Source organism: Paramormyrops kingsleyae, chromosome 4 (genome assembly GCF_048594095.1).
Source record: "Paramormyrops kingsleyae isolate MSU_618 chromosome 4, PKINGS_0.4, whole genome shotgun sequence".
Taxonomy (NCBI): domain Eukaryota; kingdom Metazoa; phylum Chordata; class Actinopteri; order Osteoglossiformes; family Mormyridae; genus Paramormyrops; species Paramormyrops kingsleyae.
In genome coordinates, this window is record NC_132800.1 from 46013973 (window position 1) to 46037061 (window position 23089).

Consider the following 23089-nt stretch of genomic DNA (forward strand, 5'->3'; position numbering starts at 1 on the left):
AGTACTTTCTGCAAAAGTGGGCTACCGTCCTTGTACAAATAAAGGTAATTTGTGAAATGAAAGGGGAGTGACATCTTTACATTCGTGGCAAGACGCAGGGCCCTCTGGATAAGGTGAAAGAAAGAAAAAGCTTACGGCACTTGGTAATCCCAGGCAGTCTCCCAACCAAGTAGTAAGCAAGCCCGGCCCCGCTTAGCTTCCGAGATCAGACGAGATCGGGCGCAGTCGGAACGGTATGGCCGTAAGCAAGGGGAGCGGCCAGAATCAGCCCTTTTCATTTCAGTTGAGGGTTTATTGAGAGTCGCACCGAGAGAAGAGCAGACGTCGATGCGACATTGATGTCAAGATGTCTTTCAGAAAGTCGTTATTAAAATGAGGAAGAAAGCGGTGAGTTGTATACGATTGCTACGAGTACTTTCTGCAAAAGTGGGCGGGGACTGCCGTCGTTGTACAAATAAAGGTAATTTGTGAAATGAAAGGGGAGTGACATCATTCAATTCGTGGCAAGACGCAGGGCCCTCTGGATAAAGTGAAAGTAAGAAAAAGCTTACGGCACTTGGTAATCCCAGGCAGTCTCCCAACCAAGTACTAACAAAGCCCGGCCCCGCTTAGCTTCCGAGACCAGACGAGATCGGGCGCAGTCGGAACGGTATGGCCGTAAGCGAGGGAAGCTGCCAGAATCAGCCCTTTTGTTTTCAGTTGAGGGTTTATTGAGAGTCGCACCGAGAGAAGAGCAGACGTCGATGCGGCATTGATGTCAAGATGTCTTTGAGAAAGTCGTTCTTAAAATGAGGAAGAAAGCGGTGAGTTGTATACGATTGCTATGAGTACTTTCTGAAAAAGTGGGCGTGGACTGCCGTCGTTGTACAAATAAAGGTAATTTGTGAACTGAAAGGGGAGTGACATCTTTCAATTCGTGGCAAGACGCAGGGCCCTCTGGATAAAGTGAAAGTAAGAAAAAGCTTACGGCACTTGGTAATCCCAGGCAGTCTCCCAACCAAGTACTAACCAAGCCCGGCCCCGCTTAGCTTCCGAGATCAGACGAGATCGGGCGCAGTCGGAACGGTATGGCCGTAAGCAAGGGTAGTGGCCAGAATCAGCCCTTTTCTCTTCAGTTGAGGGTTTATTGAGAGTCGCACCGAGAGAAGAGCAGACGTCGATGCGACATTGATGTCAAGATGTCTTTCAGAAAGTCGTTATTAAAATGAGGAAGAAAGCGGTGAGTTGTATACGATTGCTACGAGTACTTTCTGCAAAAGTGGGCTAGGACTGCCGTTGTTGTACAAATAAAGGCAATTCGTGAAATGAAAGGGGAGTGATATCTTTACATTCGTGGCAAGACGCAGGGCCCTCTGGATAAAGTGAAATTAAGAAAAAGCTTACGGCACTTGGTAATCCCAGGCAGTCTCCCAACCAAGTACTAACCAAGCCCGGCCCCGCTTAGTTTCCGAGATCAGACGAGATTGGGCGCAGTCGGAATGGTATGGCTGTAAGCGAGGGAAGCGGCCAGAATCAGCCCTTTTGTTTTCAGTTGAGGGTTTATTGAGAGACGCACCAAGAGAAGAGCAGACGTCGGTGCGGCATTGATGTCAGGATGTCTTTGAGAAAGTCGTTATTAAAATGAGGAAGAAAGCGGTGAGTTGTATACGATTGCTACGAGTACTTTCTGCAAAAGTGGGCGGGGACTGCCGTCGTTGTACAAATAAAGGTAATTTGTGAAATGAAAGGGGAGTGACATCATTCAATTCGTGGCAAGACGCAGGGCCCTCTGGATAAAGTGAAAGTAAGAAATAGCTTACGGCACTTGGTAATCCCAGGCAGTCTCCCAAACAAGTACTAACCAAGTCCGGCCCCACTTAGCTTCCGAGATCAGATGAGATCGGGCGCATTCGGATCGGTATGGCCGGAAGCGAGGGAAGCTGCCAGAATCAGCCCTTTTGTTTTCAGTTGATGGTTTATTGAGAGTCGCACCGAGAGAAGAGCAGACGTCGATGCGGCATTGATGTCAAGATGTCTTTGAGAAAGTCGTTCTTAAAATGAGGAAGAAAGCGATGAGTTGTATTCGATTGCTACGAGTACTTTCTGCAAAAGTGGGCTACCGTCCTTGTACAAATAAAGGTAATTTGTGAAATGAAAGGGGAGTGACATCTTTACATTCGTGGCAAGACGCAGGGCCCTCTGGATAAGGTGAAAGAAAGAAAAAGCTTACGGCACTTGGTAATCCCAGGCAGTCTCCCAACCAAGTAGTAAGCAAGCCCGGCCCCGCTTAGCTTCCGAGATCAGACGAGATCGGGCGCAGTCGGAACGGTATGGCCGTAAGCAAGGGGAGCGGCCAGAATCAGCCCTTTTCATTTCAGTTGAGGGTTTATTGAGAGTCGCACCGAGAGAAGAGCAGACGTCGATGCGACATTGATGTCAAGATGTCTTTCAGAAAGTCGTTATTAAAATGAGGAAGAAAGCGGTGAGTTGTATACGATTGCTACGAGTACTTTCTGCAAAAGTGGGCGGGGACTGCCGTCGTTGTACAAATAAAGGTAATTTGTGAAATGAAAGGGGAGTGACATCATTCAATTCGTGGCAAGACGCAGGGCCCTCTGGATAAAGTGAAAGTAAGAAAAAGCTTACGGCACTTGGTAATCCCAGGCAGTCTCCCAACCAAGTACTAACAAAGCCCGGCCCCGCTTAGCTTCCGAGACCAGACGAGATCGGGCGCAGTCGGAACGGTATGGCCGTAAGCGAGGGAAGCTGCCAGAATCAGCCCTTTTGTTTTCAGTTGAGGGTTTATTGAGAGTCGCACCGAGAGAAGAGCAGACGTCGATGCGGCATTGATGTCAAGATGTCTTTGAGAAAGTCGTTCTTAAAATGAGGAAGAAAGCGGTGAGTTGTATACGATTGCTATGAGTACTTTCTGAAAAAGTGGGCGTGGACTGCCGTCGTTGTACAAATAAAGGTAATTTGTGAACTGAAAGGGGAGTGACATCTTTCAATTCGTGGCAAGACGCAGGGCCCTCTGGATAAAGTGAAAGTAAGAAAAAGCTTACGGCACTTGGTAATCCCAGGCAGTCTCCCAACCAAGTACTAACCAAGCCCGGCCCCGCTTAGCTTCCGAGATCAGACGAGATCGGGCGCAGTCGGAACGGTATGGCCGTAAGCAAGGGTAGTGGCCAGAATCAGCCCTTTTCTCTTCAGTTGAGGGTTTATTGAGAGTCGCACCGAGAGAAGAGCAGACGTCGATGCGACATTGATGTCAAGATGTCTTTCAGAAAGTCGTTATTAAAATGAGGAAGAAAGCGGTGAGTTGTATACGATTGCTACGAGTACTTTCTGCAAAAGTGGGCTAGGACTGCCGTTGTTGTACAAATAAAGGCAATTCGTGAAATGAAAGGGGAGTGATATCTTTACATTCGTGGCAAGACGCAGGGCCCTCTGGATAAAGTGAAATTAAGAAAAAGCTTACGGCACTTGGTAATCCCAGGCAGTCTCCCAACCAAGTACTAACCAAGCCCGGCCCCGCTTAGTTTCCGAGATCAGACGAGATTGGGCGCAGTCGGAATGGTATGGCTGTAAGCGAGGGAAGCGGCCAGAATCAGCCCTTTTGTTTTCAGTTGAGGGTTTATTGAGAGACGCACCAAGAGAAGAGCAGACGTCGGTGCGGCATTGATGTCAGGATGTCTTTGAGAAAGTCGTTATTAAAATGAGGAAGAAAGCGGTGAGTTGTATACGATTGCTACGAGTACTTTCTGCAAAAGTGGGCGGGGACTGCCGTCGTTGTACAAATAAAGGTAATTTGTGAAATGAAAGGGGAGTGACATCATTCAATTCGTGGCAAGACGCAGGGCCCTCTGGATAAAGTGAAAGTAAGAAATAGCTTACGGCACTTGGTAATCCCAGGCAGTCTCCCAAACAAGTACTAACCAAGTCCGGCCCCACTTAGCTTCCGAGATCAGATGAGATCGGGCGCATTCGGATCGGTATGGCCGGAAGCGAGGGAAGCTGCCAGAATCAGCCCTTTTGTTTTCAGTTGATGGTTTATTGAGAGTCGCACCGAGAGAAGAGCAGACGTCGATGCGGCATTGATGTCAAGATGTCTTTGAGAAAGTCGTTCTTAAAATGAGGAAGAAAGCGATGAGTTGTATTCGATTGCTACGAGTACTTTCTGCAAAAGTGGGCTACCGTCCTTGTACAAATAAAGGTAATTTGTGAAATGAAAGGGGAGTGACATCTTTACATTCGTGGCAAGACGCAGGGCCCTCTGGATAAGGTGAAAGAAAGAAAAAGCTTACGGCACTTGGTAATCCCAGGCAGTCTCCCAACCAAGTAGTAAGCAAGCCCGGCCCCGCTTAGCTTCCGAGATCAGACGAGATCGGGCGCAGTCGGAACGGTATGGCCGTGAGCAAGGGGAGCGGCCAGAATCAGCCCTTTTCATTTCAGTTGAGGGTTTATTGAGAGTCGCACCGAGAGAAGAGCAGACGTCGATGCGACATTGATGTCAAGATGTCTTTCAGAAAGTCGTTATTAAAATGAGGAAGAAAGCGGTGAGTTGTATACGATTGCTACGAGTACTTTCTGCAAAAGTGGGCGGGGACTGCCGTCGTTGTACAAATAAAGGTAATTTGTGAAATGAAAGGGGAGTGACATCATTCAATTCGTGGCAAGACGCAGGGCCCTCTGGATAAAGTGAAAGTAAGAAAAAGCTTACGGCACTTGGTAATCCCAGGCAGTCTCCCAACCAAGTACTAACAAAGCCCGGCCCCGCTTAGCTTCCGAGACTAGACGAGATCGGGCGCAGTCGGAACGGTATGGCCGTAAGCGAGGGAAGCTGCCAGAATCAGCCCTTTTGTTTTCAGTTGAGGGTTTATTGAGAGTCGCACCGAGAGAAGAGCAGACGTCGATTCGCCATTGATGTCAAGATGTCTTTGAGAAAGTTGTTATTAAAATGAGGAAGAAAGCGGTGAGTTGTATACGATTGCTACGAGTACTTTCTGCAAAAGTGGGCTGGGACTGCCGTCTTTGTACAAATAAAGGTAATTTGTGAAATGAAAGGGGAGTGACAACTTTACATTCGTGGCAAGACGCAGGGCCCTCTGGATAAAGTGAAAGTAAGAAATAGCTTATGGCACTTGGTAATCCCAGGCAGTCTCCCAAACAAGTATTAACCAAGCCCGGCCCGACTTAGCTTCCGAGATCAGACGAGATCGGGCGCAGTCGGAACGGTATGGCCGTAAGCGAGGGAAGCGGCCAGAATCAGCCCTCTTGTTTTCAGTTGAGGGTTTATTGAGAGTCGCACCGAGAGAAGAGCAGACGTCGATGCGGCATTGATGTCAAGATGTCTTTGAGAAAGTCGTTATTAAAGTGAGGAAGAAAGCGGTGAGTTGTATACGATTGCTACGAGTACTTTCTGCAAAAGTGGGCTGGGACTGCCGTCGTTGTACAAATAAAGGCAATTCGTGAAATGAAAGGGGAGTGATATCTTTACATTCGTGGCAAGACGCAGGGCCCTCTGGATAAAGTGAAAGTAAGAAAAAGCTTACGGCACTTGGTAATCCCAGGCAGTCTCCCAACCAAGTACTAACCAAGCCCGGCCCCGCTTAGCTTCCGAGATCGGGCGCAGTCGAAACGGTATGGCCGTAAGTGAGGGAAGCGGCCAGAATCAGCCCTTTTGTTTTCAGTTGAGGGTTTATTGAGAGTCGCACCGAGAGAAGAGCAGACGTCGATGCGGCATTGATGTCAAGATGTCTTTGAGAAAGTCGTTCTTAAAATGAGGAAGAAAGCGATGAGTTGTATTCGATTACTACGAGTACTTTCTGCAAAAGTGGGCTACCGTCCTTGTACAAATAAAGGTAATTTGTGAAATGAAAGGGGAGTGACATCTTTACATTCGTGGCAAGACGCAGGGCCCTCTGGATAAGGTGAAAGAAAGAAAAAGCTTACGGCACTTGGTAATCCCAGGCAGTCTCCCAACCAAGTACTAACCAAGCCCGGCCCCGCTTAGCTTCCGAGATCAGACGAGATCGGGCGCAGTCGGAACGGTATGGCCGTAAGCAAGGGAAGCGGCCAGAATCAGCCCTTTTCATTTCAGTTGAGGGTTTATTGAGAGTCGCACCGAGAGAAGAGCAGACGTCGATGCGGCATTGATGTCAAGATGTCTTTGAGAAAGTCGTTATTAAAGTGAGGAAGAAAGCGGTGAGTTGTATACGATTGCTATGAGTACTATCTGCAAAAGTGGGCGGGGACTGCCGTCATTGTACAAATAAAGGTAATTTGTGAAATGAAAGGGGAGTGACATCTTTACATTCGTGGCAAGACGCAGGGCCCTCTGGATAAGGTGAAAGTAAGAAAAAGCTTACGGCACTTGGTAATCCCAGGCAGTCTCCCAACCAAGTACTAACCTAGCCCGGTCCCGCTTAGCTTCCGAGATCAGAGGAGATCGGGCGCAGTCGGAACGGTATGGCCGTAAGCGACGGAAGCCGCCAGAATCAGCACTTTTGTTTTCAGTTGAGGGTTACTTGAGAGTCGCACCGAGAGAAGAGCAGACGTCGATGCGGCATTGATGTCAAGATGTCTTTGAGAAAGTCGTTCTTAAAATGAGTAAGAAAGCGGTGAGTTGTATACGATTGCTACGAGTACTTTCTGCAAAAGTGGGCTGGGACTGCCGTCTTTGTACAAATAAAGGTAATTTGTGAAATGAAAGGGTAGTGACATCTTTACATTCGTGGCAAGACGCAGGGCCCTCTGGATAAGGTGAAAGTAAGAAAAAGCTTACGGCACTTGGTAATCCCAGGCAGTCTCCCAACCAAGTACTAACCAAGCCCGGCCCCGCTTAGCTTCCGAGATCAGACGAGATCGGGCACAGTCGGAACGGTATGGCTGTAAGCGAGGGAAACGGCCAGAATCAGCACTTTTGTTTTCAGTTGAGGGTTTATTGAGAGTCGCACCGAGAGAAGAGCAGACGTCGATGCGGCATTGATGTCAAGATGTCTTTGAGAAAGTCGTTATTAAAATGAGGAAGAAAGCGGTGAGTTGAATACGATTGCTACGAGTACTTTCTGCAAAAGTGGGCGGGGACTGCCGTCGTTGTACAAATAAAGTTAATTTGTGAAATGAAAGGGGAGTGACATCTTTACATTCGTGGCAAGACGCAGGGCCCTCTGGATAAAGTGAAAGTAAGAAAAAGCTTACGGCACTTGGTAATCCCAGGCAGTCTCCCAACCAAGTACTAACCAAGCCCGGCCCCGCTTAGCTTCCGAGATCAGACGAGATCGGGCGCAGTCGGAACGGTATGGCCGTAAGCGAGGGAAGCGGCCAGAATCAACCCTTTTGTTTTCAGTTGAGGGTTTATTGAGAGTCGCACCAAGAGAAGAGCAGACGTCGATGCGGCATTGATGTCAAGATGTCTTTGAGAAAGTCGTTATTAAAATGAGGAAGAAAGCGGTGCGTTGTATACGATTGCTATGAGTACTTTCTGCAAAACTGGGCTGGGACTGCCGTCTTTGTACAAATAAAGGTAATTTGTGAAATGAAAGGGGAGTGACATCATTCAATTCGTGGCAAGACGCAGGGCCCTCTGGATAAAGTGAAAGTAAGAAAAAGCTTACGGCACTTGGTAATCCCAGGCAGTCTCCCAACCAAGTACTAACAAAGCCCGGCCCCGCTTAGCTTCCGAGACCAGACGAGATCGGGCGCAGTCGGAACGGTATGGCCGTAAGCGAGGGAAGCTGCCAGAATCAGCCCTTTTGTTTTCAGTTGAGGGTTTATTGAGAGTCGCACCGAGAGAAGAGCAGACGTCGATTCGCCATTGATGTCAAGATGTCTTTGAGAAAGTCGTTATTAAAATGAGGAAGAAAGCGGTGAGTTGTATACGATTGCTACGAGTACTTTCTGCAAAAGTGGGCTGGGACTGCCGTCTTTGTACAAATAAAGGCAATTCGTGAAATGAAAGGGGAGTGATATCTTTACATTCGTGGCAAGACGCAGGGCCCTCTGGATAAAGTGAAAGTAAGAAAAAGCTTACGGTACTTGGTAATCCCAGGCAGTCTCCCAAACAAGTACTAACCAAGCCCGGCCCCGCTTAGCTTCCGAGATCAGACGAGATCGGGCGCAGTCGGAACAGTATGGCCGTAAGCGAGGGAAGCGGCCAGAATCAGGCCTTTTCTTTTCAGTTGAGGGTTTATTGAGAGTCGCACCGAGAGAAGAGCAGACGTCGATGCGGCATTGATGTCAAGATGTCTTTGAGAAAGTCGTCATTAAAGTGAGGAAGAAAGCGGTGAGTTGTATGCGATTGCTACGAGTGCTTTCTGCAAAAGTGGGCGGGGACTGCCGTCGTTGTACAAATAAAGATACTTTGTGAAATGATAGGGGAGTGACAGCTTTACATTCGTGGCAAGACGCTGGGCCCTCGGGATAAAGTGAAAGTAAGAAAAAGCTTACGGCACTTGGTAATCCCAAGCAGTCTCCCAACCAAGTACTAACCTAGCCCGGTCCCGCTTAGCTTCCGAGATCAGGGGAGATCGGGCGCAGTCGGAACGGTATGGCCGTAAGCGACGGAAGCCGCCAGAATCAGCACTTTTGTTTTCAGTTGAGGGTTACTTGAGAGTCGCACCGAGAGAAGAGCAGACGTCGATGCGGCATTGATGTCAAGATGTCTTTGAGAAAGTCGTCATTAAAGTGAGGAAGAAAGCGGTGAGTTGTATGCGATTGCTACGAGTACTTTCTGCAAAAGTGGGCGGGGACTGCTGTCGTTGTACAAATAAAGATACTTTGTGAAATGATAGGGGAGTGACAGCTTTACATTCGTGGCAAGACGCTGGGCCCTCGGGATAAAGTGAAAGTAAGAAAAAGCTTACGGCACTTGGTAATCCCAAGCAGTCTCCCAACCAAGTACTAACCTAGCCCGGTCCCGCTTAGCTTCCGAGATCAGAGGAGATCGGGCGCAGTCGGAACGGTATGGCCGTAAGCGACGGAAGCCGCCAGAATCAGCACTTTTGTTTTCAGTTGAGGGTTACTTGAGAGTCGCACCGAGAGAAGAGCAGACGTCGATGCGGCATTGATGTCAAGATGTCTTTGAGAAAGTCGTTCTTAAAATGAGGAAGAAAGCGGTGAGTTGTATACGATTGCTACGAGTACTTTCTGCAAAAGTGGGCTGGGACTGCCGTCTTTGTACAAATAAAGGTAATTTGTGAAATGAAAGGGTAGTGACATCTTTACATTCGTGGCAAGACGCAGGGCCCTCTGGATAAGGTGAAAGTAAGAAAAAGCTTACGGCACTTGGTAATCCCAGGCAGTCTCCCAACCAAGTACTAACCAAGCCCGGCCCCGCTTAGCTTCCGAGATCAGACGAGATCGGGCGCAGTCGGAACGGTATGGCCGTAAGCGAGGGAAACGGCCAGAATCAGCACTTTTGTTTTCAGTTGAGGGTTTATTGAGAGTCGCACCGAGAGAAGAGCAGACGTCGATGCGGCATTGATGTCAAGATGTCTTTGAGAAAGTCGTTATTAAAATGAGGAAGAAAGCGGTGAGTTGAATACGATTGCTACGAGTACTTTCTGCAAAAGTGGGCGGGGACTGCCGTCGTTGTACAAATAAAGTTAATTTGTGAAATGAAAGGGGAGTGACATCTTTACATTCGTGGCAAGACGCAGGGCCCTCTGGATAAAGTGAAAGTAAGAAAAAGCTTACGGCACTTGGTAATCCCAGGCAGTCTCCCAACCAAGTACTAACCAATCCCGGCCCCGCTTAGCTTCCGAGATCAGACAAGATCGGGCGCAGTCGGAACGGTATGGCCGCAAGCGAGGGAAGCGGCCAGAATCAGCCCTTTTGTTTTCAGATGAGGGTTTATTGAGAGTCGCACCGAGAGAAGAGCAGACGTCGATGCGGCATTGATGTCAAGATGTCTTTGAGAAAGTAGTTCTTAAAATGAGGAAGAAAGCGGTGAGTTGTATTCGATTGCTACGAGTACTTTCTGCAAAAGTGGGCTACCGTCATTGTACAACTAAAGGTAATTTGTGAAATGAAAGGGGAGTGACATCTTTACATTCGTGGCAAGACGCAGGGCCCTCTGGATAAGGTGAAAGTAAGAAAAAGCTTACGGCACTTGGTAATCCCAGGCAGTCTCCCAACCAAGTACTAATCAAGCCCGGGCCCGCTTAGCTTCCGAGATCGGGCGCAGTCGGAACGGTATGGCCGTAAGCGAGGGAAGCGGCCAGAATCAGCCCTTTTGTTTTCAGTTGAGGGTTTATTGAGAGTCGCACCGAGAGAAGAGCAGACGTCGATGCGGCATTGATGTCAAGATGTCTTTGAGAAAGTCATTATTAAAATGAGGAAGAAAGCGGTGAGTTGTTTACGATTGCTACGAGTACTTTCTGCAAAAGTGGGCTGGGACTGCCGTCATTGTACAAATAAAGGTAATTTGTGAAATGAAAGGAGAGTGACATCTTTACATTCGTGGCAAGACGCAGGGCCCTCTGGATAAGGTGAAAGTAAGAAAAAGCTTACGGCACTTGGTAATCCCAGGCAGTCTCCCAACCAAGTACTAACCAAGCCCGGCCCCGCTTAGCTTCTGAGATCAGACGAGATCGGGCGCAGTCGGAACGGTGTGGCCGTAAGCGAGGGACGTGGCCAGAATCAGCCCTTTTGTTTTCAGTTGAGGGTTTATTGAGAGTCGCACCGAGAGAAGAGCAGACGTCGATGCGGCATTGATGTCAAGATGTCTTTGAGAAAGTCTTTATTAAAATGAGGAAGAAAGCGGTGAGTTGTATGCGATTGCTACGAGTACTTTCTGCAAAAGTGGGCGGGGACTGCCGTCGTTGTACAAATAAAGATACTTTGTGAAATGATAGGGGAGTGACAGCTTTACATTCGTGGCAAGACGCTGGGCCCTCGGGATAAAGTGAAAGTAAGAAAAAGCTTACGGCACTTGGTAATCCCAGGCAGTCTCCCAACCAAGTACTAACCAAGCCCGACCCCGCTTAGCTTTTAAGATCAGACGAGATCGGGCGCAGTCGGAAGGGTATGGCCGTAAGCGAGGGAAGCGGCCAGAATCAGCCCTTTTGTTTTCAGTTGAGGGTTTATTGAGAGTCGCACCGAGAGAAGAGCAGACGTCGATGCGGCATTGATGTCAAGATGTCTTTCAGAAAGTCGTTATTAAAGTGAGGAAGAAAGCTGTGAGTTGTATACGATTGCTACGAGTACTTTCTGCAAAAGTGGGCTGGGACGGCCGTCGTTGTGCAAATAAAGGCAATTCGTGAAATGAAAGGGGAGTGATATCTTTACATTCGTGGCAAGACGCAGGGCCCTCTGGATAAAGTGAAAGTAAGAAAAAGCTTACGGCACTTGGTAATCCCAGGCAGTCTCCCAACCAAGTACTAACCAAGCCCGGCCCCGCTTAGCTTCCGAGATCAGACGAGATCGGGCGCAGTCGGAACGGTATGGCCATAAGCGAGGGAAGTGGCCAGAATCAGCCCTTTTGTTTTCAGTTGAGGGTTTATTGAGAGTCGCACCGAGAGAAGAACAGACGTCGATGCGGCATTGATGTCAAGATGTCTTTGAGAAAGTCATTATTAAAATGAGGAAGAAAGCGGTGAGTTGTAAACGATTGCTACGAGTACTTTCTGCAAAAGTGGGCGTGGACTGCCGTCATTGTACAAATAAAGGTAATTTGTGAAATGAAAGGGTAGTGACATCTTTATATTCGTGGCAAGATGCAGGGCCCTCTGGATAAAGTGAAAGTAAGAAAAAGCTTACGGCACTTGGTAATCCCAGGCAGTCTCCCAACCAAGTACTAACCAAGCCCGGCCCCGCTTAGCTTCCGAGATCAGACGAGATCGGGCGCAGTCGGAACGGTATGGCCGTAAGCGAGGGAAGCAGCCAGAATCAGCCCTTTTGTTTTCAGTTGAGGGTTTATTGAGAGTCGCACCGAGAGAAGAGCAGACGTCGATGCGGCATTGATGTCAAGATGTCTTTGAGAAAGTCGTTCTTAAAATGAGGAAGAAAGCGGTGAGTTGTATACGATTGCTACGAGTACTTTCTGCAAAAGTGGGCTGGGACTGCCGTCATTGTACAAATAAAGGTAATTTGTGAAATGAAAAGGGAGTGACATCTTTCAATTCGTGGCAAGACGCAGGGCCCTCTGGATAAGGTGAAACTAAGAAAAAGCTTACGGCACTTGGTATTCCCAGGCAGTCTCCCAACCAAGTACTAACCAAGCCCGGCCCCGCTTAGCTTCCGAGATCAGACGAGATCAGACGTGATCGGGCGCAGTCGGAACGGTATGGCCGTATGCGAGGAAAGCGGCCAGAATCAGCAATTTTGTTTTCAGTTGAGGGTTAATTGAGGGTCGCACCGAGAGAAGAGCAGACGTCGATGCGGCATTGATGTCAAGATGTCTTTGAGAATGTCGTTCTTAAAATGAGGAAGAAAGCGGTGAGTTGTATACGATTGCTACGAGTACTTTCTGCAAAAGTGGGCTGGGACTGCCGTCGTTGTACAAATAAAGGTAATTTGTGAAATGAAAAGGGAGTGACATCTTTCAATTCGTGGCAAGACGCAGGGCCCTCTGGATAAGGTGAAACTAAGAAAAAGCTTACGGCACTTGGTATTCCCAGGCAGTCTCCCAACCAAGTACTAACCAAGCCCGGCCCCGCTTAGCTTCCGAGATCAGACGAGATCGGGCGCAGTCGGAACAGTATGGCCGTAAGCGAGGGAAGCGGCCAGAATCAGCCCTTTTGTTTTCAGTTGAGGGTTTATTGAGAGTCGCACCGAGAGAAGAGCAGACGTCGATGCGGCATTGATGTCAAGATGTCTTTGAGAAAGTCGTTCTTAAAATGAGGAAGAAAGCGGTGAGTTGTATACGATTGCTACGAGTACTTTCTGCAAAAGTGGGCTCGGACTGCCGTCGTTGTACAAATAAAGGTAATTTGTGAAATGAAAAGGGAGTGACATCTTTCAATTCGTGGCAAGACGCAGGGCCCTCTGGATAAGGTGAAACTAAGAAAAAGCTTACGGCACTTGGTATTCCCAGGCAGTCTCCCAACCAAGTACTAACCAAGCCCGGCCCCGCTTAACTTCCGAGATCAGACGAGATCGGGCGCAGTCGGAACAGTATGGCCGTAAGCGAGGGAAGCGGCCAGAATCAGCCCTTTTGTTTTCAGTTGAGGGTTTATTGAGAGTCGCACCGAGAGAAGAGCAGACGTCGATGCGGCATTGATGTCAAGATGTCTTTCAGAAAGTCTTTATTAAAATGAGGAAGAAAGCGGTGAGTTGTATGCGATTGCTACGAGTACTTTCTGCAAAAGTGGGCGGGGACTGCCGTCGTTGTACAAATAAAGATACTTTGTGAAATGATAGGGGAGTGACAGCTTTACATTCGTAGCAAGACGCTGGGCCCTCGGGATAAAGTGAAAGTAAGAAAAAGCTTATGGCACTTGGTAATCCCAGGCAGTCTCCCAACCAAGTACTAACCAAGCCCGGCCCCGCTTAGCTTCCGAGATCAGACGAGATCGGGCGCAGTCGGAACGGTATGGCCGTAAGCGAGGGAAGCGGCCAGAATCAGCCCTTTTGTTTTCAGTTGAGGGTTTATTGAGAGTCGCACTGAGAGAAGAGCAGACGTCGATTCGCCATTGATGTCAAGATGTCTTTGAGAAAGTTGTTATTAAAATGAGGAAGAAAGCGGTGAGTTGTATACGATTGCTACGAGTACTTTCTGCAAAAGTGGGCTGGGACTGCCGTCTTTGTACAAATAAAGGTAATTTGTGAAATGAAAGGGGAGTGACAACTTTACATTCGTGGCAAGACGCAGGGCCCTCTGGATAAAGTGAAAGTAAGAAATAGCTTATGGCACTTGGTAATCCCAGGCAGTCTCCCAAACAAGTATTAACCAAGCCCGGCCCGACTTAGCTTCCGAGATCAGACGAGATCGGGCGCAGTCGGAACGGTATGGCCGTAAGCGAGGGAAGCGGCCAGAATCAGCCCTCTTGTTTTCAGTTGAGGGTTTATTGAGAGTCGCACCGAGAGAAGAGCAGACGTCGATGCGGCATTGATGTCAAGATGTCTTTGAGAAAGTCGTTATTAAAGTGAGGAAGAAAGCGGTGAGTTGTATACGATTGCTACGAGTACTTTCTGCAAAAGTGGGCTGGGACTGCCGTCGTTGTACAAATAAAGGCAATTCGTGAAATGAAAGGGGAGTGATATCTTTACATTCGTGGCAAGACGCAGGGCCCTCTGGATAAAGTGAAAGTAAGAAAAAGCTTACGGCACTTGGTAATCCCAGGCAGTCTCCCAACCAAGTACTAACCAAGCCCGGCCCCGCTTAGCTTCCGAGATCGGGCGCAGTCAAAACGGTATGGCCGTAAGTGAGGGAAGCGGCCAGAATCAGCCCTTTTGTTTTCAGTTGAGGGTTTATTGAGAGTCGCACCGAGAGAAGAGCAGACGTCGATGCGGCATTGATGTCAAGATGTCTTTGAGAAAGTCGTTCTTAAAATGAGGAAGAAAGCGATGAGTTGTATTCGATTACTACGAGTACTTTCTGCAAAACTGGGCTACCGTCCTTGTACAAATAAAGGTAATTTGTGAAATGAAAGGGGAGTGACATCTTTACATTCGTGGCAAGACGCAGGGCCCTCTGGATAAGGTGAAAGAAAGAAAAAGCTTACGGCACTTGGTAATCCCAGGCAGTCTCCCAACCAAGTAGTAAGCAAGCCCGGCCCCGCTTAGCTTCCGAGATCAGACGAGATCGGGCGCAGTCGGAACGGTATGGCCGTAAGCAAGGGAAGCGGCCAGAATCAGCCCTTTTCATTTCAGTTGAGGGTTTATTGAGAGTCGCACCGAGAGAAGAGCAGACGTCGATGCGACATTGATGTCAAGATGTCTTTCAGAAAGTCGTTATTAAAATGAGGAAGAAAGCGGTGAGTTGTATACGATTGCTACGAGTACTTTCTGCAAAAGTGGGCTGGGACTGCCGTCGTTGTACAAATAAAGGCAATTCGTGAAATGAAAGGGGAGTGATATCTTTACATTCGTGGCAAGACGCAGGGCCCTCTGGATAAAGTGAAATTAAGAAAAAGCTTACGGCACTTGGTAATCCCAGGCAGTCTCCCAACCAAGTACTAACCAAGCCCAGCCCCGCTTAGCTTCCGAGATCAGACGAGATCGGGCGCAGTCGGAACGGTATGGCCGTAAGCGAGGGAAACGGCCAGAATCAGCCCTTTTGTTTTCAGTTGAGGGTTTATTGAGAGTCGCACCGAGAGAAGAGCAGACTTCGATGCGGCATTGATGTCAAGATGTCTTTGAGAAAGTCGTTATTAAAATGAGGAAGAAAGCGGTGAGTTGTATACGATTGCTACGAGTACTTTCTGCAAAAGTGGGCGGGGACTGCCGTCGTTGTACAAATAAAGGTAATTTGTGAAATGAAAGGGGAGTGACATCTTTACATTCGTGGCAAGACGCAGGGCCCTCTGGATAAGGTGAAAGTAAGAAAAAGCTTACGGCACTTGGTAATCCCAGGCAGTCTCCCAACCAAGTACTAACCAAGCCCAGCCCCGCTTAGCTTCCGAGATCAGACGAGATCGGGCGCAGTCGGAACGGTATGGCTGTAAGCGAGGGAAACGGCCAGAATCAGCACTTTTGTTTTCAGTTGAGGGTTTATTGAGAGTCGCACCGAGAGAAGAGCAGACGTCGATGCGGCATTGATGTCAAGATGTCTTTGAGAAAGTCGTTATTAAAATGAGGAAGAAAGCGGTGAGTTGAATACGATTGCTACGAGTACTTTCTGCAAAAGTGGGCGGGGACTGCCGTCGTTGTACAAATAAAGTTAATTTGTGAAATGAAAGGGGAGTGACATCTTTACATTCGTGGCAAGACGCAGGGCCCTCTGGATAAAGTGAAAGTAAGAAAAAGCTTACGGCACTTGGTAATCCCAGGCAGTCTCCCAACCAAGTACTAACCAAGCCCGGCCCCGCTTAGCTTCCGAGATCAGACGAGATCGGGCGCAGTCGGAACGGTATGGCCGTAAGCGAGGGAAGCGGCCAGAATCAACCCTTTTGTTTTCAGTTGAGGGTTTATTGAGAGTCGCACCAAGAGAAGAGCAGACGTCGATGCGGCATTGATGTCAAGATGTCTTTGAGAAAGTCGTTATTAAAATGAGGAAGAAAGCGGTGCGTTGTATACGATTGCTATGAGTACTTTCTGCAAAACTGGGCTGGGACTGCGGTCTTTGTACAAATAAAGGTAATTTGTGAAATGAAAGGGGAGTGACATCATTCAATTCGTGGCAAGACGCAGGGCCCTCTGGATAAAGTGAAAGTAAGAAAAAGCTTACGGCACTTGGTAATCCCAGGCAGTCTCCCAACCAAGTACTAACAAAGCCCGGCCCCGCTTAGCTTCCGAGACCAGACGAGATCGGGCGCAGTCGGAATGGTATGGCCGTAAGCGAGGGAAGCTGCCAGAATCAGCCCTTTTGTTTTCAGTTGAGGGTTTATTGAGAGTCGCACCGAGAGAAGAGCAGACGTCGATTCGCCATTGATGTCAAGATGTCTTTGAGAAAGTCGTTATTAAAATGAGGAAGAAAGCGGTGAGTTGTATACGATTGCTACGAGTACTTTCTGCAAAAGTGGGCTGGGACTGCCGTCTTTGTACAAATAAAGGCAATTCGTGAAATGAAAGGGGAGTGATATCTTTACATTCGTGGCAAGACGCAGGGCCCTCTGGATAAAGTGAAAGTAAGAAAAAGCTTACGGTACTTGGTAATCCCAGGCAGTCTCCCAACCAAGTACTAACCAAGCCCGGCCCCGCTTAGCTTCCGAGATCAGACGAGATCGGGCGCAGTCGGAACAGTATGGCCGTAAGCGAGGGAAGCGGCCAGAATCAGGCCTTTTCTTTTCAGTTGAGGGTTTATTGAGAGTCGCACCGAGAGAAGAGCAGACGTCGATGCGGCATTGATGTCAAGATGTCTTTGAGAAAGTCGTCATTAAAGTGAGGAAGAAAGCGGTGAGTTGTATGCGATTGCTACGAGTACTTTCTGCAAAAGTGGGCGGGGACTGCCGTCGTTGTACAAATAAAGATACTTTGTGAAATGATAGGGGAGTGACAGCTTTACATTCGTGGCAAGACGCTGGGCCCTCGGGATAAAGTGAAAGTAAGAAAAAGCTTACGGCACTTAGTAATCCCAAGCAGTCTCCCAACCAAGTACTAACCTAGCCCGGTCCCGCTTAGCTTCCGAGATCAGGGGAGATCGGGCGCAGTCGGAACGGTATGGCCGTAAGCGACGGAAGCCGCCAGAATCAGCACTTTTGTTTTCAGTTGAGGGTTACTTGAGAGTCGCACCGAGAGAAGAGCAGACGTCGATGCGGCATTGATGTCAAGATGTCTTTGAGAAAGTCGTCATTAAAGTGAGGAAGAAAGCGGTGAGTTGTATGCGATTGCTACGAGTACTTTCTGCAAAAGTGGGCGGGGACTGCCGTCGTTGTACAAATAAAGATACTTTGTGAAATGATAGGGGAGTGACAGCTTTACATTCGTGGCAAGACGCTGGGCCCTCGGGATAAAGTGAAACTAAGAAAAAGCTTACGGCACTTGGTATTCCCAGGCAGTCTCCCAACCAAGTACTAACCAAGCCCGGCCCCGCTTAGCTTCCGAGATCAGACGAGATCGGGCGCAGTCGGAACGGTATGGCCGTAAGCGAGGGAAGCTGCCAGAATCAGCACTTTTGTTTTCAGTTGAGGGTTTATTGAGAGTCGCACCGAGAGAAGAGCAGACGTCGATGCGGCATTGATGTCAAGATGTCTTTGAGAAAGTCGTTATTAAAATGAGGAAGAAATCGGTGAGTTGTATACGATTGCTACGAGTACTTTCTGCAAAAGTGGGCGGGGACTGCTGTCGTTCTACAAATAAAGGTAATTTGTGAAATGAAAGGGTAGTGACATCTTTCAATTCGTGGCAAGACGCAGGGCCCTCTGGATAAGGTGAAACTAAGAAAAAGCTTACGGCACTTGGTATTCCCAGGCAGTCTCCCAACCAAGTACTAACCAAGCCCGGCCCCGCTTAGCTTCCGAGATCAGACGAGATCGGGCGCAGTCGGAACGGTATGGCCGTAAGCGAGGGAAGCGGCCAGAATCAGCCCTTTTGTTTTCAGTTGAGGGTTTATTGAGAGTCGCACCGAGAGAAGAGCAGACGTCGATGCGGCATTGATGTCAAGATGTCTTTGAGAAAGTCGTTATTAAAATGAGGAAGAAAGCGGTGAGTTGTATACGATTGCTACGAGTACTTTCTGCAAAAGTGGGCGGGGACTGCCGTCGTTGTACAAATAAAGGTAATTTGTGAAATGAAAGGGGAGTGACATCTTTACATTCGTGGCAAGACGCAGGGCCCTCTGGATAAGGTGAAACTAAGAAAAAGCTTACGGCACTTGGTATTCCCAGGCAGTCTCCCAACCAAGTACTAACCAAGCCCGGCCCTGCTTAGCTTCCGAGATCAGACGAGATCGGGCGCAGTCGGAACGGTATGGCCGTAAGCGAGAGAAGCGGCCAGAATCAGCCCTTTTGTTTTCAGTTGAGGGTTACTTGAGAGTCGCACCGAGAGAAGAGCAGACGTCGATGCGGCATTGATGTCAAGATGTCTTTGAGAAAGTCGTCATTAAAGTGAGGAAGAAAGCGGTGAGTTGTATGCGATTGCTACGAGTACTTTCTGCAAAAGTGGGCGGGGACTGCCGTCGTTGTACAAATAAAGATACTTTGTGAAATGATAGGGGAGTGACAGCTTTACATTCGTGGCAAGACGCTGGGCCCTCGGGATAAAATGAAACTAAGAAAAAGCTTACGGCACTTGGTATTCCCAGGCAGTCTCCCAACCAAGTACTAACCAAGCCCGGCCCCGCTTAGCTTCCGAGATCAGACGAGATCGGGCGCAGTCGGAACGGTATGGCCGTAAGCGAGGGAAGCTGCCAGAATCAGCACTTTTGTTTTCAGTTGAGGGTTTATTGAGAGTCGCACCGAGAGAAGAGCAGACGTCGATGCGGCATTGATGTCAAGATGTCTTTGAGAAAGTCGTTATTAAAATGAGGAAGAAATCGGTGAGTTGTATACGATTGCTACGAGTACTTTCTGCAAAAGTGGGCGGGGACTGCTGTCGTTCTACAAATAAAGGTAATTTGTGAAATGAAAGGGTAGTGACATCTTTCAATTCGTGGCAAGACGCAGGGCCCTCTGGATAAGGTGAAACTAAGAAAAAGCTTACGGCACTTGGTATTCCCAGGCAGTCTCCCAACCAAGTACTAACCAAGCCCGGCCCCGCTTAGCTTCCGAGATCAGACGAGATCGGGCGCAGTCGGAACGGTATGGCCGTAAGCGAGGGAAGCGGCCAGAATCAGCCCTTTTGTTTTCAGTTGAGGGTTTATTGAGAGTCGCACCGAGAGAAGAGCAGACGTCGATGCGGCATTGATGTCAAGATGTCTTTGAGAAAGTCGTTATTAAAATGAGGAAGAAAGCGGTGAGTTGTATACGATTGCTACGAGTACTTTCTGCAAAAGTGGGCGGGGACTGCCGTCGTTGTACAAATAAAGGTAATTTGTGAAATGAAAGGGGAGTGACATCTTTACATTCGTGGCAAGACGCAGGGCCCTCTGGATAAGGTGAAACTAAGAAAAAGCTTACGGCACTTGGTATTCCCAGGCAGTCTCCCAACCAAGTACTAACCAAGCCCGGCCCTGCTTAGCTTCCGAGATCAGACGAGATCGGGCGCAGTCGGAACGGTATGGCCGTAAGCGAGAGAAGCGGCCAGAATCAGCCCTTTTGTTTTCAGTTGAGGGTTTATTGAGAGTCGCACCGAGAGAAGAGCAGACGTCGATGCGGCATTGATGTCAAGATGTCTTTGAGAAAGTCGTTATTAAAATGAGGAAGAAATCGGTGAGTTGTATACGATTGCTATGAGTACTTTCTGCAAAAGTGGGCGGGGACTGCCGTCGTTGTACAAATAAAGGTAATTTGTGAAATGAAAGGGGAGTGACATCTTTACATTCGTGGCAAGACGCAGGGCCCTCTGGATAAAGTGAAAGTAAGAAAAAGCTTACGGCACCTGGTAATCCCAGGCAGTCTCCCAACCAAGTACTAACCAAGCCCGGCCCCGCTTAACTTCCGAGATCAGACGAGATCGGGCGCAGTCGGAACAGTATGGCTGTAAGCGAGGGAAGCGGCCAGAATCAGCCCTTTTGTTTTCAGTTGAGGGTTTATTGAGAGTCGCACCGAGAGAAGAGCAGACGTCGATGCGGCATTGATGTCAAGATGTCTTTGAGAAAGTCGTTATTAAAATGAGGAAGAAATCGGTGAGTTGTATACGATTGCTATGAGTACTTTCTGCAAAAGTGGGCGGGGACTGCCGTCGTTGTACAAATAAAGGTAATTTGTGAAATGAAAGGGGAGTGACATCTTTACTAGGGTGACCAGATAATCCATGTCAGGGAGGACACTTTGAGCTACTTCGGGTTTTACAAACTACTTCCAAATTAAAAGGCTCCTGTGCTCGGCTAAAGAGTTCAGCTCTTCTTGTGCTTTGACTGGTTTGTTTCCTTGACTGAAAGACTCATCCAGCTGTTTTACATTAGCATTAGTGACACATGCATGCTTATAGGAGACTGACCAATCAGCACACAGCAAGAACTCGGTGCTCAAGTGAAATCCAAGTCCGTTTAATTGAAATGGTAATTTACAATTCCTGTCCTAGCTCAGAGTGTCCTCCCTGACATGGATTATCTGGTCACCCTAATCTTTACATTCGTGGCAAGACGCAGGGCCCTCTGGATAAAGTGAAAGTAAGAAAAAGCTTACGGCACCTGGTAATCCCAGGCAGTCTCCCAACCAAGTACTAACCAAGCCCGGCCCCGCTTAACTTCCGAGATCAGACGAGATCGGGCGCAGTCGGAACAGTATGGCCGTAAGCGAGGGAAGCGGCCAGAATCAGCCCTTTTGTTTTCAGTTGAGGGTTTATTGAGAGTCGCACCGAGAGAAGAGCAGACGTCGATGCGGCATTGATGTCAAGATGTCTTTGAGAAAGTCGTTATTAAAATGAGGAAGAAAGCGGTGAGTTGTATGCGATTGCTACGAGTACTTTCTGCAAAAGTGGGCGGGGACTGCCGTCGTTGTACAAATAAAGATACTTTGTGAAATGATAGGGGAGTGACAGCTTTACATTCGTAGCAAGACGCTGGGCCCTCGGGATAAAGTGAAAGTAAGAAAAATCTTACAGCACTTGGTAATCCCAGGCAGTCTCCCAACCAAGTACTAACCAAGCCCGGCCCCGCTTAGCTTCCGAGATCAGACGAGATCGGGCACAGTCGGAACGGTATGGCCGTAAGCGAGGTAAGCGGCCAGAATCAGGCCTTTTGTTTTCAGTTGAGGGTTTATTGAGAGTCGCACCGAGAGAAGAGCAGACGTCAATGCGGCATTGATGTCAAGATGTCTTTGAGAAAGTCGTTCTTAAAATGAGGAAGGAAGCGGTGAGTTGTATACGATTGCTACGAGTACTATCTGCAAAAGTGGGCTGGGACTGCCGTCATTGTACAAATAAAGGTAATTTGTGAAATGAAAAGGGAGTGACATCTTTCAATTCGTGGCAAGACGCAGGGCCCTCTGGATAAGGTGAAACTAAGAAAAAGCTTACGGCACTTGGTATTCCCAGGCAGTCTCCCAACCAAGTACTAACCAAGCCCGGCCCCACTTAGCTTCCGAGATCAGACAAGATCAGACGTGATCGGGCGCAGTCGGAACGGTATGGCCGTAAGCGAGGGAAGCGGCCAGAATCAGCACTTTTGTTTTCAGTTGAGGGTTAATTGAGGGTCGCACCGAGAGAAGAGCAGACGTCGATGCGGCATTGATGTCAAGATGTCTTTGAGAAAGTCGTTCTTAAAATGAGGAAGAAAGCGGTGAGTTGTATACGATTGCTACGAGTACTTTCTGCAAAAGTGGGCTGGGACTGCCGTCGTTGTACAAATAAAGGTAATTTGTGAAATGAAAAGGGAGTGACATCATTCAATTCGTGGCAAGACGCAGGGCCCTCTGGATAAGGTGAAACTAAGAAAAAGCTTACGGCACTTGGTATTCCCAGGCAGTCTCCCAACCAAGTACTAACCAAGCCCGGCCCCGCTTAGCTTCCGAGATCAGACGAGATCGGGCGCAGTCGGAACGGTATGGCCGTAAGCGAGGGAAGCGGCCAGAATCAGCCCTTTTGTTTTCAGTTGAGGGTTTATTGAGAGTCGCACCGAGAGAAGAGCAGACGTCGATGCGGCATTGATGTCAAGATGTCTTTGAGAAAGTCGTTATTAAAATGAGGAAGAAATCGGTGAGTTGTATACGATTGCTACGAGTACTTTCTGCAAAAGTGGGCTGGGACTGCCGTCTTTGTACAAATAAAGGTAATTTGTGAAATGAAAGGGTAGTGACATCTTTCAATTCGTGGCAAGACGCAGGGCCCTCTGGATAAGGTGAAACTAAGAAAAAGCTTACGGCACTTCGTAATCCCAGGCAGTCTCCCAACCAAGTACTAACCAAGCCCGGCCCCGCTTAGCTTCCGAGATCAGACGAGATCGGGCGCAGTCGGAACGGTATGGCCGTAAGCGAGGGAAGCGGCCAGAATCAGCACTTTTGTTTTCAGTTGAGGGTTTATTGAGAGTCGCACCGAGAGAAGAGCAGACGTCGATGCGGCATTGATGTCAAGATGTCTTTGAGAAAGTCGTTATTAAAATGAGGAAGAAAGCGGTGAGTTGTATACGATTGCTACGAGTACTTTCTGCAAAAGTGGGCTGGGACTGCCGTCTTTGTACAAATAAAGGTAATTTGTGAAATGAAAGGGTAGTGACATCTTTCAATTCGTGGCTAGACGCAGGGCCCTCTGGATAAGGTGAAACTAAGAAAAAGCTTACGGCACTTGGTATTCCCAGGCAGTCTCCCAACCAAGTACTAACCAAGCCCGGCCCCGCTTAGCTTCCGAGATCAGACGAGATCGGGCGCAGTCGGAACGGTATGGCCGTAAGCGAGGGAAGCGGCCAGAATCAGCCCTTTTGTTTTCAGTTGAGGGTTTATTGAGAGTCGCACCGAGAGAAGAGCAGACGTCG

At 48.4% G+C, this 23089-nt stretch overlaps 23 non-coding genes and 32 pseudogenes across 23 annotated transcripts; all 55 read right to left on the reverse strand.

The window, feature by feature from the left end:
* Window positions 1-128: 128 nt before the first annotated feature.
* On the reverse strand, window positions 129-247 carry LOC140590218 (5S ribosomal RNA; annotated as a pseudogene).
* Window positions 248-544: 297 nt separating this feature from the next.
* On the reverse strand, window positions 545-663 carry LOC140590227 (5S ribosomal RNA; annotated as a pseudogene).
* Window positions 664-960: 297 nt separating this feature from the next.
* Window positions 961-1079, reverse strand: LOC140589791 (5S ribosomal RNA). Its single transcript, XR_011990970.1, has one exon. It is a non-coding gene; the product is annotated as a 5S ribosomal RNA (ribosomal RNA).
* A 297-nt stretch (window positions 1080-1376) lies between these two features.
* On the reverse strand, window positions 1377-1495 carry LOC140590328 (5S ribosomal RNA; annotated as a pseudogene).
* Window positions 1496-1792: 297 nt separating this feature from the next.
* Window positions 1793-1911, reverse strand: LOC140590290 (5S ribosomal RNA; annotated as a pseudogene).
* Window positions 1912-2202: 291 nt separating this feature from the next.
* LOC140590219 (5S ribosomal RNA) lies at window positions 2203-2321 on the reverse strand (annotated as a pseudogene).
* A 297-nt stretch (window positions 2322-2618) lies between these two features.
* Window positions 2619-2737, reverse strand: LOC140590228 (5S ribosomal RNA; annotated as a pseudogene).
* A 297-nt stretch (window positions 2738-3034) lies between these two features.
* Window positions 3035-3153, reverse strand: LOC140589792 (5S ribosomal RNA). The gene has a single exon (XR_011990971.1). It is a non-coding gene; the product is annotated as a 5S ribosomal RNA (ribosomal RNA).
* Window positions 3154-3450: 297 nt separating this feature from the next.
* On the reverse strand, window positions 3451-3569 carry LOC140590329 (5S ribosomal RNA; annotated as a pseudogene).
* A 297-nt stretch (window positions 3570-3866) lies between these two features.
* LOC140590291 (5S ribosomal RNA) lies at window positions 3867-3985 on the reverse strand (annotated as a pseudogene).
* Window positions 3986-4276: 291 nt separating this feature from the next.
* On the reverse strand, window positions 4277-4395 carry LOC140590301 (5S ribosomal RNA; annotated as a pseudogene).
* Window positions 4396-4692: 297 nt separating this feature from the next.
* On the reverse strand, window positions 4693-4811 carry LOC140590320 (5S ribosomal RNA; annotated as a pseudogene).
* Window positions 4812-5108: 297 nt separating this feature from the next.
* Window positions 5109-5227, reverse strand: LOC140590379 (5S ribosomal RNA; annotated as a pseudogene).
* Window positions 5228-5524: 297 nt separating this feature from the next.
* On the reverse strand, window positions 5525-5633 carry LOC140590401 (5S ribosomal RNA; annotated as a pseudogene).
* Window positions 5634-5924: 291 nt separating this feature from the next.
* Window positions 5925-6043, reverse strand: LOC140589793 (5S ribosomal RNA). Its single transcript, XR_011990972.1, has one exon. It is a non-coding gene; the product is annotated as a 5S ribosomal RNA (ribosomal RNA).
* Window positions 6044-6340: 297 nt separating this feature from the next.
* Window positions 6341-6459, reverse strand: LOC140589830 (5S ribosomal RNA). Its single transcript, XR_011991009.1, has one exon. It is a non-coding gene; the product is annotated as a 5S ribosomal RNA (ribosomal RNA).
* A 297-nt stretch (window positions 6460-6756) lies between these two features.
* On the reverse strand, window positions 6757-6875 carry LOC140590152 (5S ribosomal RNA; annotated as a pseudogene).
* A 297-nt stretch (window positions 6876-7172) lies between these two features.
* On the reverse strand, window positions 7173-7291 carry LOC140589794 (5S ribosomal RNA). The gene has a single exon (XR_011990973.1). It is a non-coding gene; the product is annotated as a 5S ribosomal RNA (ribosomal RNA).
* Window positions 7292-7588: 297 nt separating this feature from the next.
* LOC140590229 (5S ribosomal RNA) lies at window positions 7589-7707 on the reverse strand (annotated as a pseudogene).
* Window positions 7708-8004: 297 nt separating this feature from the next.
* Window positions 8005-8123, reverse strand: LOC140590213 (5S ribosomal RNA; annotated as a pseudogene).
* A 297-nt stretch (window positions 8124-8420) lies between these two features.
* Window positions 8421-8539, reverse strand: LOC140590103 (5S ribosomal RNA; annotated as a pseudogene).
* A 297-nt stretch (window positions 8540-8836) lies between these two features.
* LOC140589880 (5S ribosomal RNA) lies at window positions 8837-8955 on the reverse strand. Its single transcript, XR_011991059.1, has one exon. It is a non-coding gene; the product is annotated as a 5S ribosomal RNA (ribosomal RNA).
* A 297-nt stretch (window positions 8956-9252) lies between these two features.
* LOC140589795 (5S ribosomal RNA) lies at window positions 9253-9371 on the reverse strand. Its single transcript, XR_011990974.1, has one exon. It is a non-coding gene; the product is annotated as a 5S ribosomal RNA (ribosomal RNA).
* Window positions 9372-9668: 297 nt separating this feature from the next.
* Window positions 9669-9787, reverse strand: LOC140590302 (5S ribosomal RNA; annotated as a pseudogene).
* A 291-nt stretch (window positions 9788-10078) lies between these two features.
* LOC140590384 (5S ribosomal RNA) lies at window positions 10079-10187 on the reverse strand (annotated as a pseudogene).
* Window positions 10188-10484: 297 nt separating this feature from the next.
* On the reverse strand, window positions 10485-10603 carry LOC140590166 (5S ribosomal RNA; annotated as a pseudogene).
* A 297-nt stretch (window positions 10604-10900) lies between these two features.
* Window positions 10901-11019, reverse strand: LOC140590286 (5S ribosomal RNA; annotated as a pseudogene).
* A 297-nt stretch (window positions 11020-11316) lies between these two features.
* LOC140589908 (5S ribosomal RNA) lies at window positions 11317-11435 on the reverse strand. Its single transcript, XR_011991087.1, has one exon. It is a non-coding gene; the product is annotated as a 5S ribosomal RNA (ribosomal RNA).
* Window positions 11436-11732: 297 nt separating this feature from the next.
* On the reverse strand, window positions 11733-11851 carry LOC140589796 (5S ribosomal RNA). The gene has a single exon (XR_011990975.1). It is a non-coding gene; the product is annotated as a 5S ribosomal RNA (ribosomal RNA).
* A 297-nt stretch (window positions 11852-12148) lies between these two features.
* On the reverse strand, window positions 12149-12277 carry LOC140590209 (5S ribosomal RNA; annotated as a pseudogene).
* A 297-nt stretch (window positions 12278-12574) lies between these two features.
* Window positions 12575-12693, reverse strand: LOC140589479 (5S ribosomal RNA). Its single transcript, XR_011990658.1, has one exon. It is a non-coding gene; the product is annotated as a 5S ribosomal RNA (ribosomal RNA).
* A 297-nt stretch (window positions 12694-12990) lies between these two features.
* Window positions 12991-13109, reverse strand: LOC140589352 (5S ribosomal RNA). The gene has a single exon (XR_011990531.1). It is a non-coding gene; the product is annotated as a 5S ribosomal RNA (ribosomal RNA).
* Window positions 13110-13406: 297 nt separating this feature from the next.
* LOC140590074 (5S ribosomal RNA) lies at window positions 13407-13525 on the reverse strand (annotated as a pseudogene).
* A 297-nt stretch (window positions 13526-13822) lies between these two features.
* LOC140590380 (5S ribosomal RNA) lies at window positions 13823-13941 on the reverse strand (annotated as a pseudogene).
* Window positions 13942-14238: 297 nt separating this feature from the next.
* On the reverse strand, window positions 14239-14347 carry LOC140590413 (5S ribosomal RNA; annotated as a pseudogene).
* Window positions 14348-14638: 291 nt separating this feature from the next.
* On the reverse strand, window positions 14639-14757 carry LOC140590220 (5S ribosomal RNA; annotated as a pseudogene).
* A 297-nt stretch (window positions 14758-15054) lies between these two features.
* LOC140589664 (5S ribosomal RNA) lies at window positions 15055-15173 on the reverse strand. Its single transcript, XR_011990843.1, has one exon. It is a non-coding gene; the product is annotated as a 5S ribosomal RNA (ribosomal RNA).
* A 297-nt stretch (window positions 15174-15470) lies between these two features.
* On the reverse strand, window positions 15471-15589 carry LOC140590045 (5S ribosomal RNA). Its single transcript, XR_011991224.1, has one exon. It is a non-coding gene; the product is annotated as a 5S ribosomal RNA (ribosomal RNA).
* A 297-nt stretch (window positions 15590-15886) lies between these two features.
* Window positions 15887-16005, reverse strand: LOC140589797 (5S ribosomal RNA). Its single transcript, XR_011990976.1, has one exon. It is a non-coding gene; the product is annotated as a 5S ribosomal RNA (ribosomal RNA).
* Window positions 16006-16302: 297 nt separating this feature from the next.
* LOC140590210 (5S ribosomal RNA) lies at window positions 16303-16421 on the reverse strand (annotated as a pseudogene).
* Window positions 16422-16718: 297 nt separating this feature from the next.
* On the reverse strand, window positions 16719-16837 carry LOC140590124 (5S ribosomal RNA; annotated as a pseudogene).
* A 297-nt stretch (window positions 16838-17134) lies between these two features.
* Window positions 17135-17253, reverse strand: LOC140590190 (5S ribosomal RNA; annotated as a pseudogene).
* Window positions 17254-17550: 297 nt separating this feature from the next.
* Window positions 17551-17669, reverse strand: LOC140589722 (5S ribosomal RNA). The gene has a single exon (XR_011990901.1). It is a non-coding gene; the product is annotated as a 5S ribosomal RNA (ribosomal RNA).
* A 297-nt stretch (window positions 17670-17966) lies between these two features.
* On the reverse strand, window positions 17967-18085 carry LOC140589733 (5S ribosomal RNA). Its single transcript, XR_011990912.1, has one exon. It is a non-coding gene; the product is annotated as a 5S ribosomal RNA (ribosomal RNA).
* A 297-nt stretch (window positions 18086-18382) lies between these two features.
* LOC140589587 (5S ribosomal RNA) lies at window positions 18383-18501 on the reverse strand. The gene has a single exon (XR_011990766.1). It is a non-coding gene; the product is annotated as a 5S ribosomal RNA (ribosomal RNA).
* A 297-nt stretch (window positions 18502-18798) lies between these two features.
* LOC140589744 (5S ribosomal RNA) lies at window positions 18799-18917 on the reverse strand. Its single transcript, XR_011990923.1, has one exon. It is a non-coding gene; the product is annotated as a 5S ribosomal RNA (ribosomal RNA).
* A 297-nt stretch (window positions 18918-19214) lies between these two features.
* On the reverse strand, window positions 19215-19333 carry LOC140589755 (5S ribosomal RNA). Its single transcript, XR_011990934.1, has one exon. It is a non-coding gene; the product is annotated as a 5S ribosomal RNA (ribosomal RNA).
* Window positions 19334-19630: 297 nt separating this feature from the next.
* On the reverse strand, window positions 19631-19749 carry LOC140589589 (5S ribosomal RNA). Its single transcript, XR_011990768.1, has one exon. It is a non-coding gene; the product is annotated as a 5S ribosomal RNA (ribosomal RNA).
* Window positions 19750-20046: 297 nt separating this feature from the next.
* Window positions 20047-20165, reverse strand: LOC140590186 (5S ribosomal RNA; annotated as a pseudogene).
* A 635-nt stretch (window positions 20166-20800) lies between these two features.
* LOC140590015 (5S ribosomal RNA) lies at window positions 20801-20919 on the reverse strand. The gene has a single exon (XR_011991194.1). It is a non-coding gene; the product is annotated as a 5S ribosomal RNA (ribosomal RNA).
* A 297-nt stretch (window positions 20920-21216) lies between these two features.
* LOC140590146 (5S ribosomal RNA) lies at window positions 21217-21335 on the reverse strand (annotated as a pseudogene).
* A 297-nt stretch (window positions 21336-21632) lies between these two features.
* LOC140590198 (5S ribosomal RNA) lies at window positions 21633-21761 on the reverse strand (annotated as a pseudogene).
* Window positions 21762-22058: 297 nt separating this feature from the next.
* LOC140589766 (5S ribosomal RNA) lies at window positions 22059-22177 on the reverse strand. The gene has a single exon (XR_011990945.1). It is a non-coding gene; the product is annotated as a 5S ribosomal RNA (ribosomal RNA).
* A 297-nt stretch (window positions 22178-22474) lies between these two features.
* On the reverse strand, window positions 22475-22593 carry LOC140590110 (5S ribosomal RNA; annotated as a pseudogene).
* Window positions 22594-22890: 297 nt separating this feature from the next.
* LOC140589777 (5S ribosomal RNA) lies at window positions 22891-23009 on the reverse strand. The gene has a single exon (XR_011990956.1). It is a non-coding gene; the product is annotated as a 5S ribosomal RNA (ribosomal RNA).
* Between the last annotated feature and the right edge of the window lie 80 nt (window positions 23010-23089).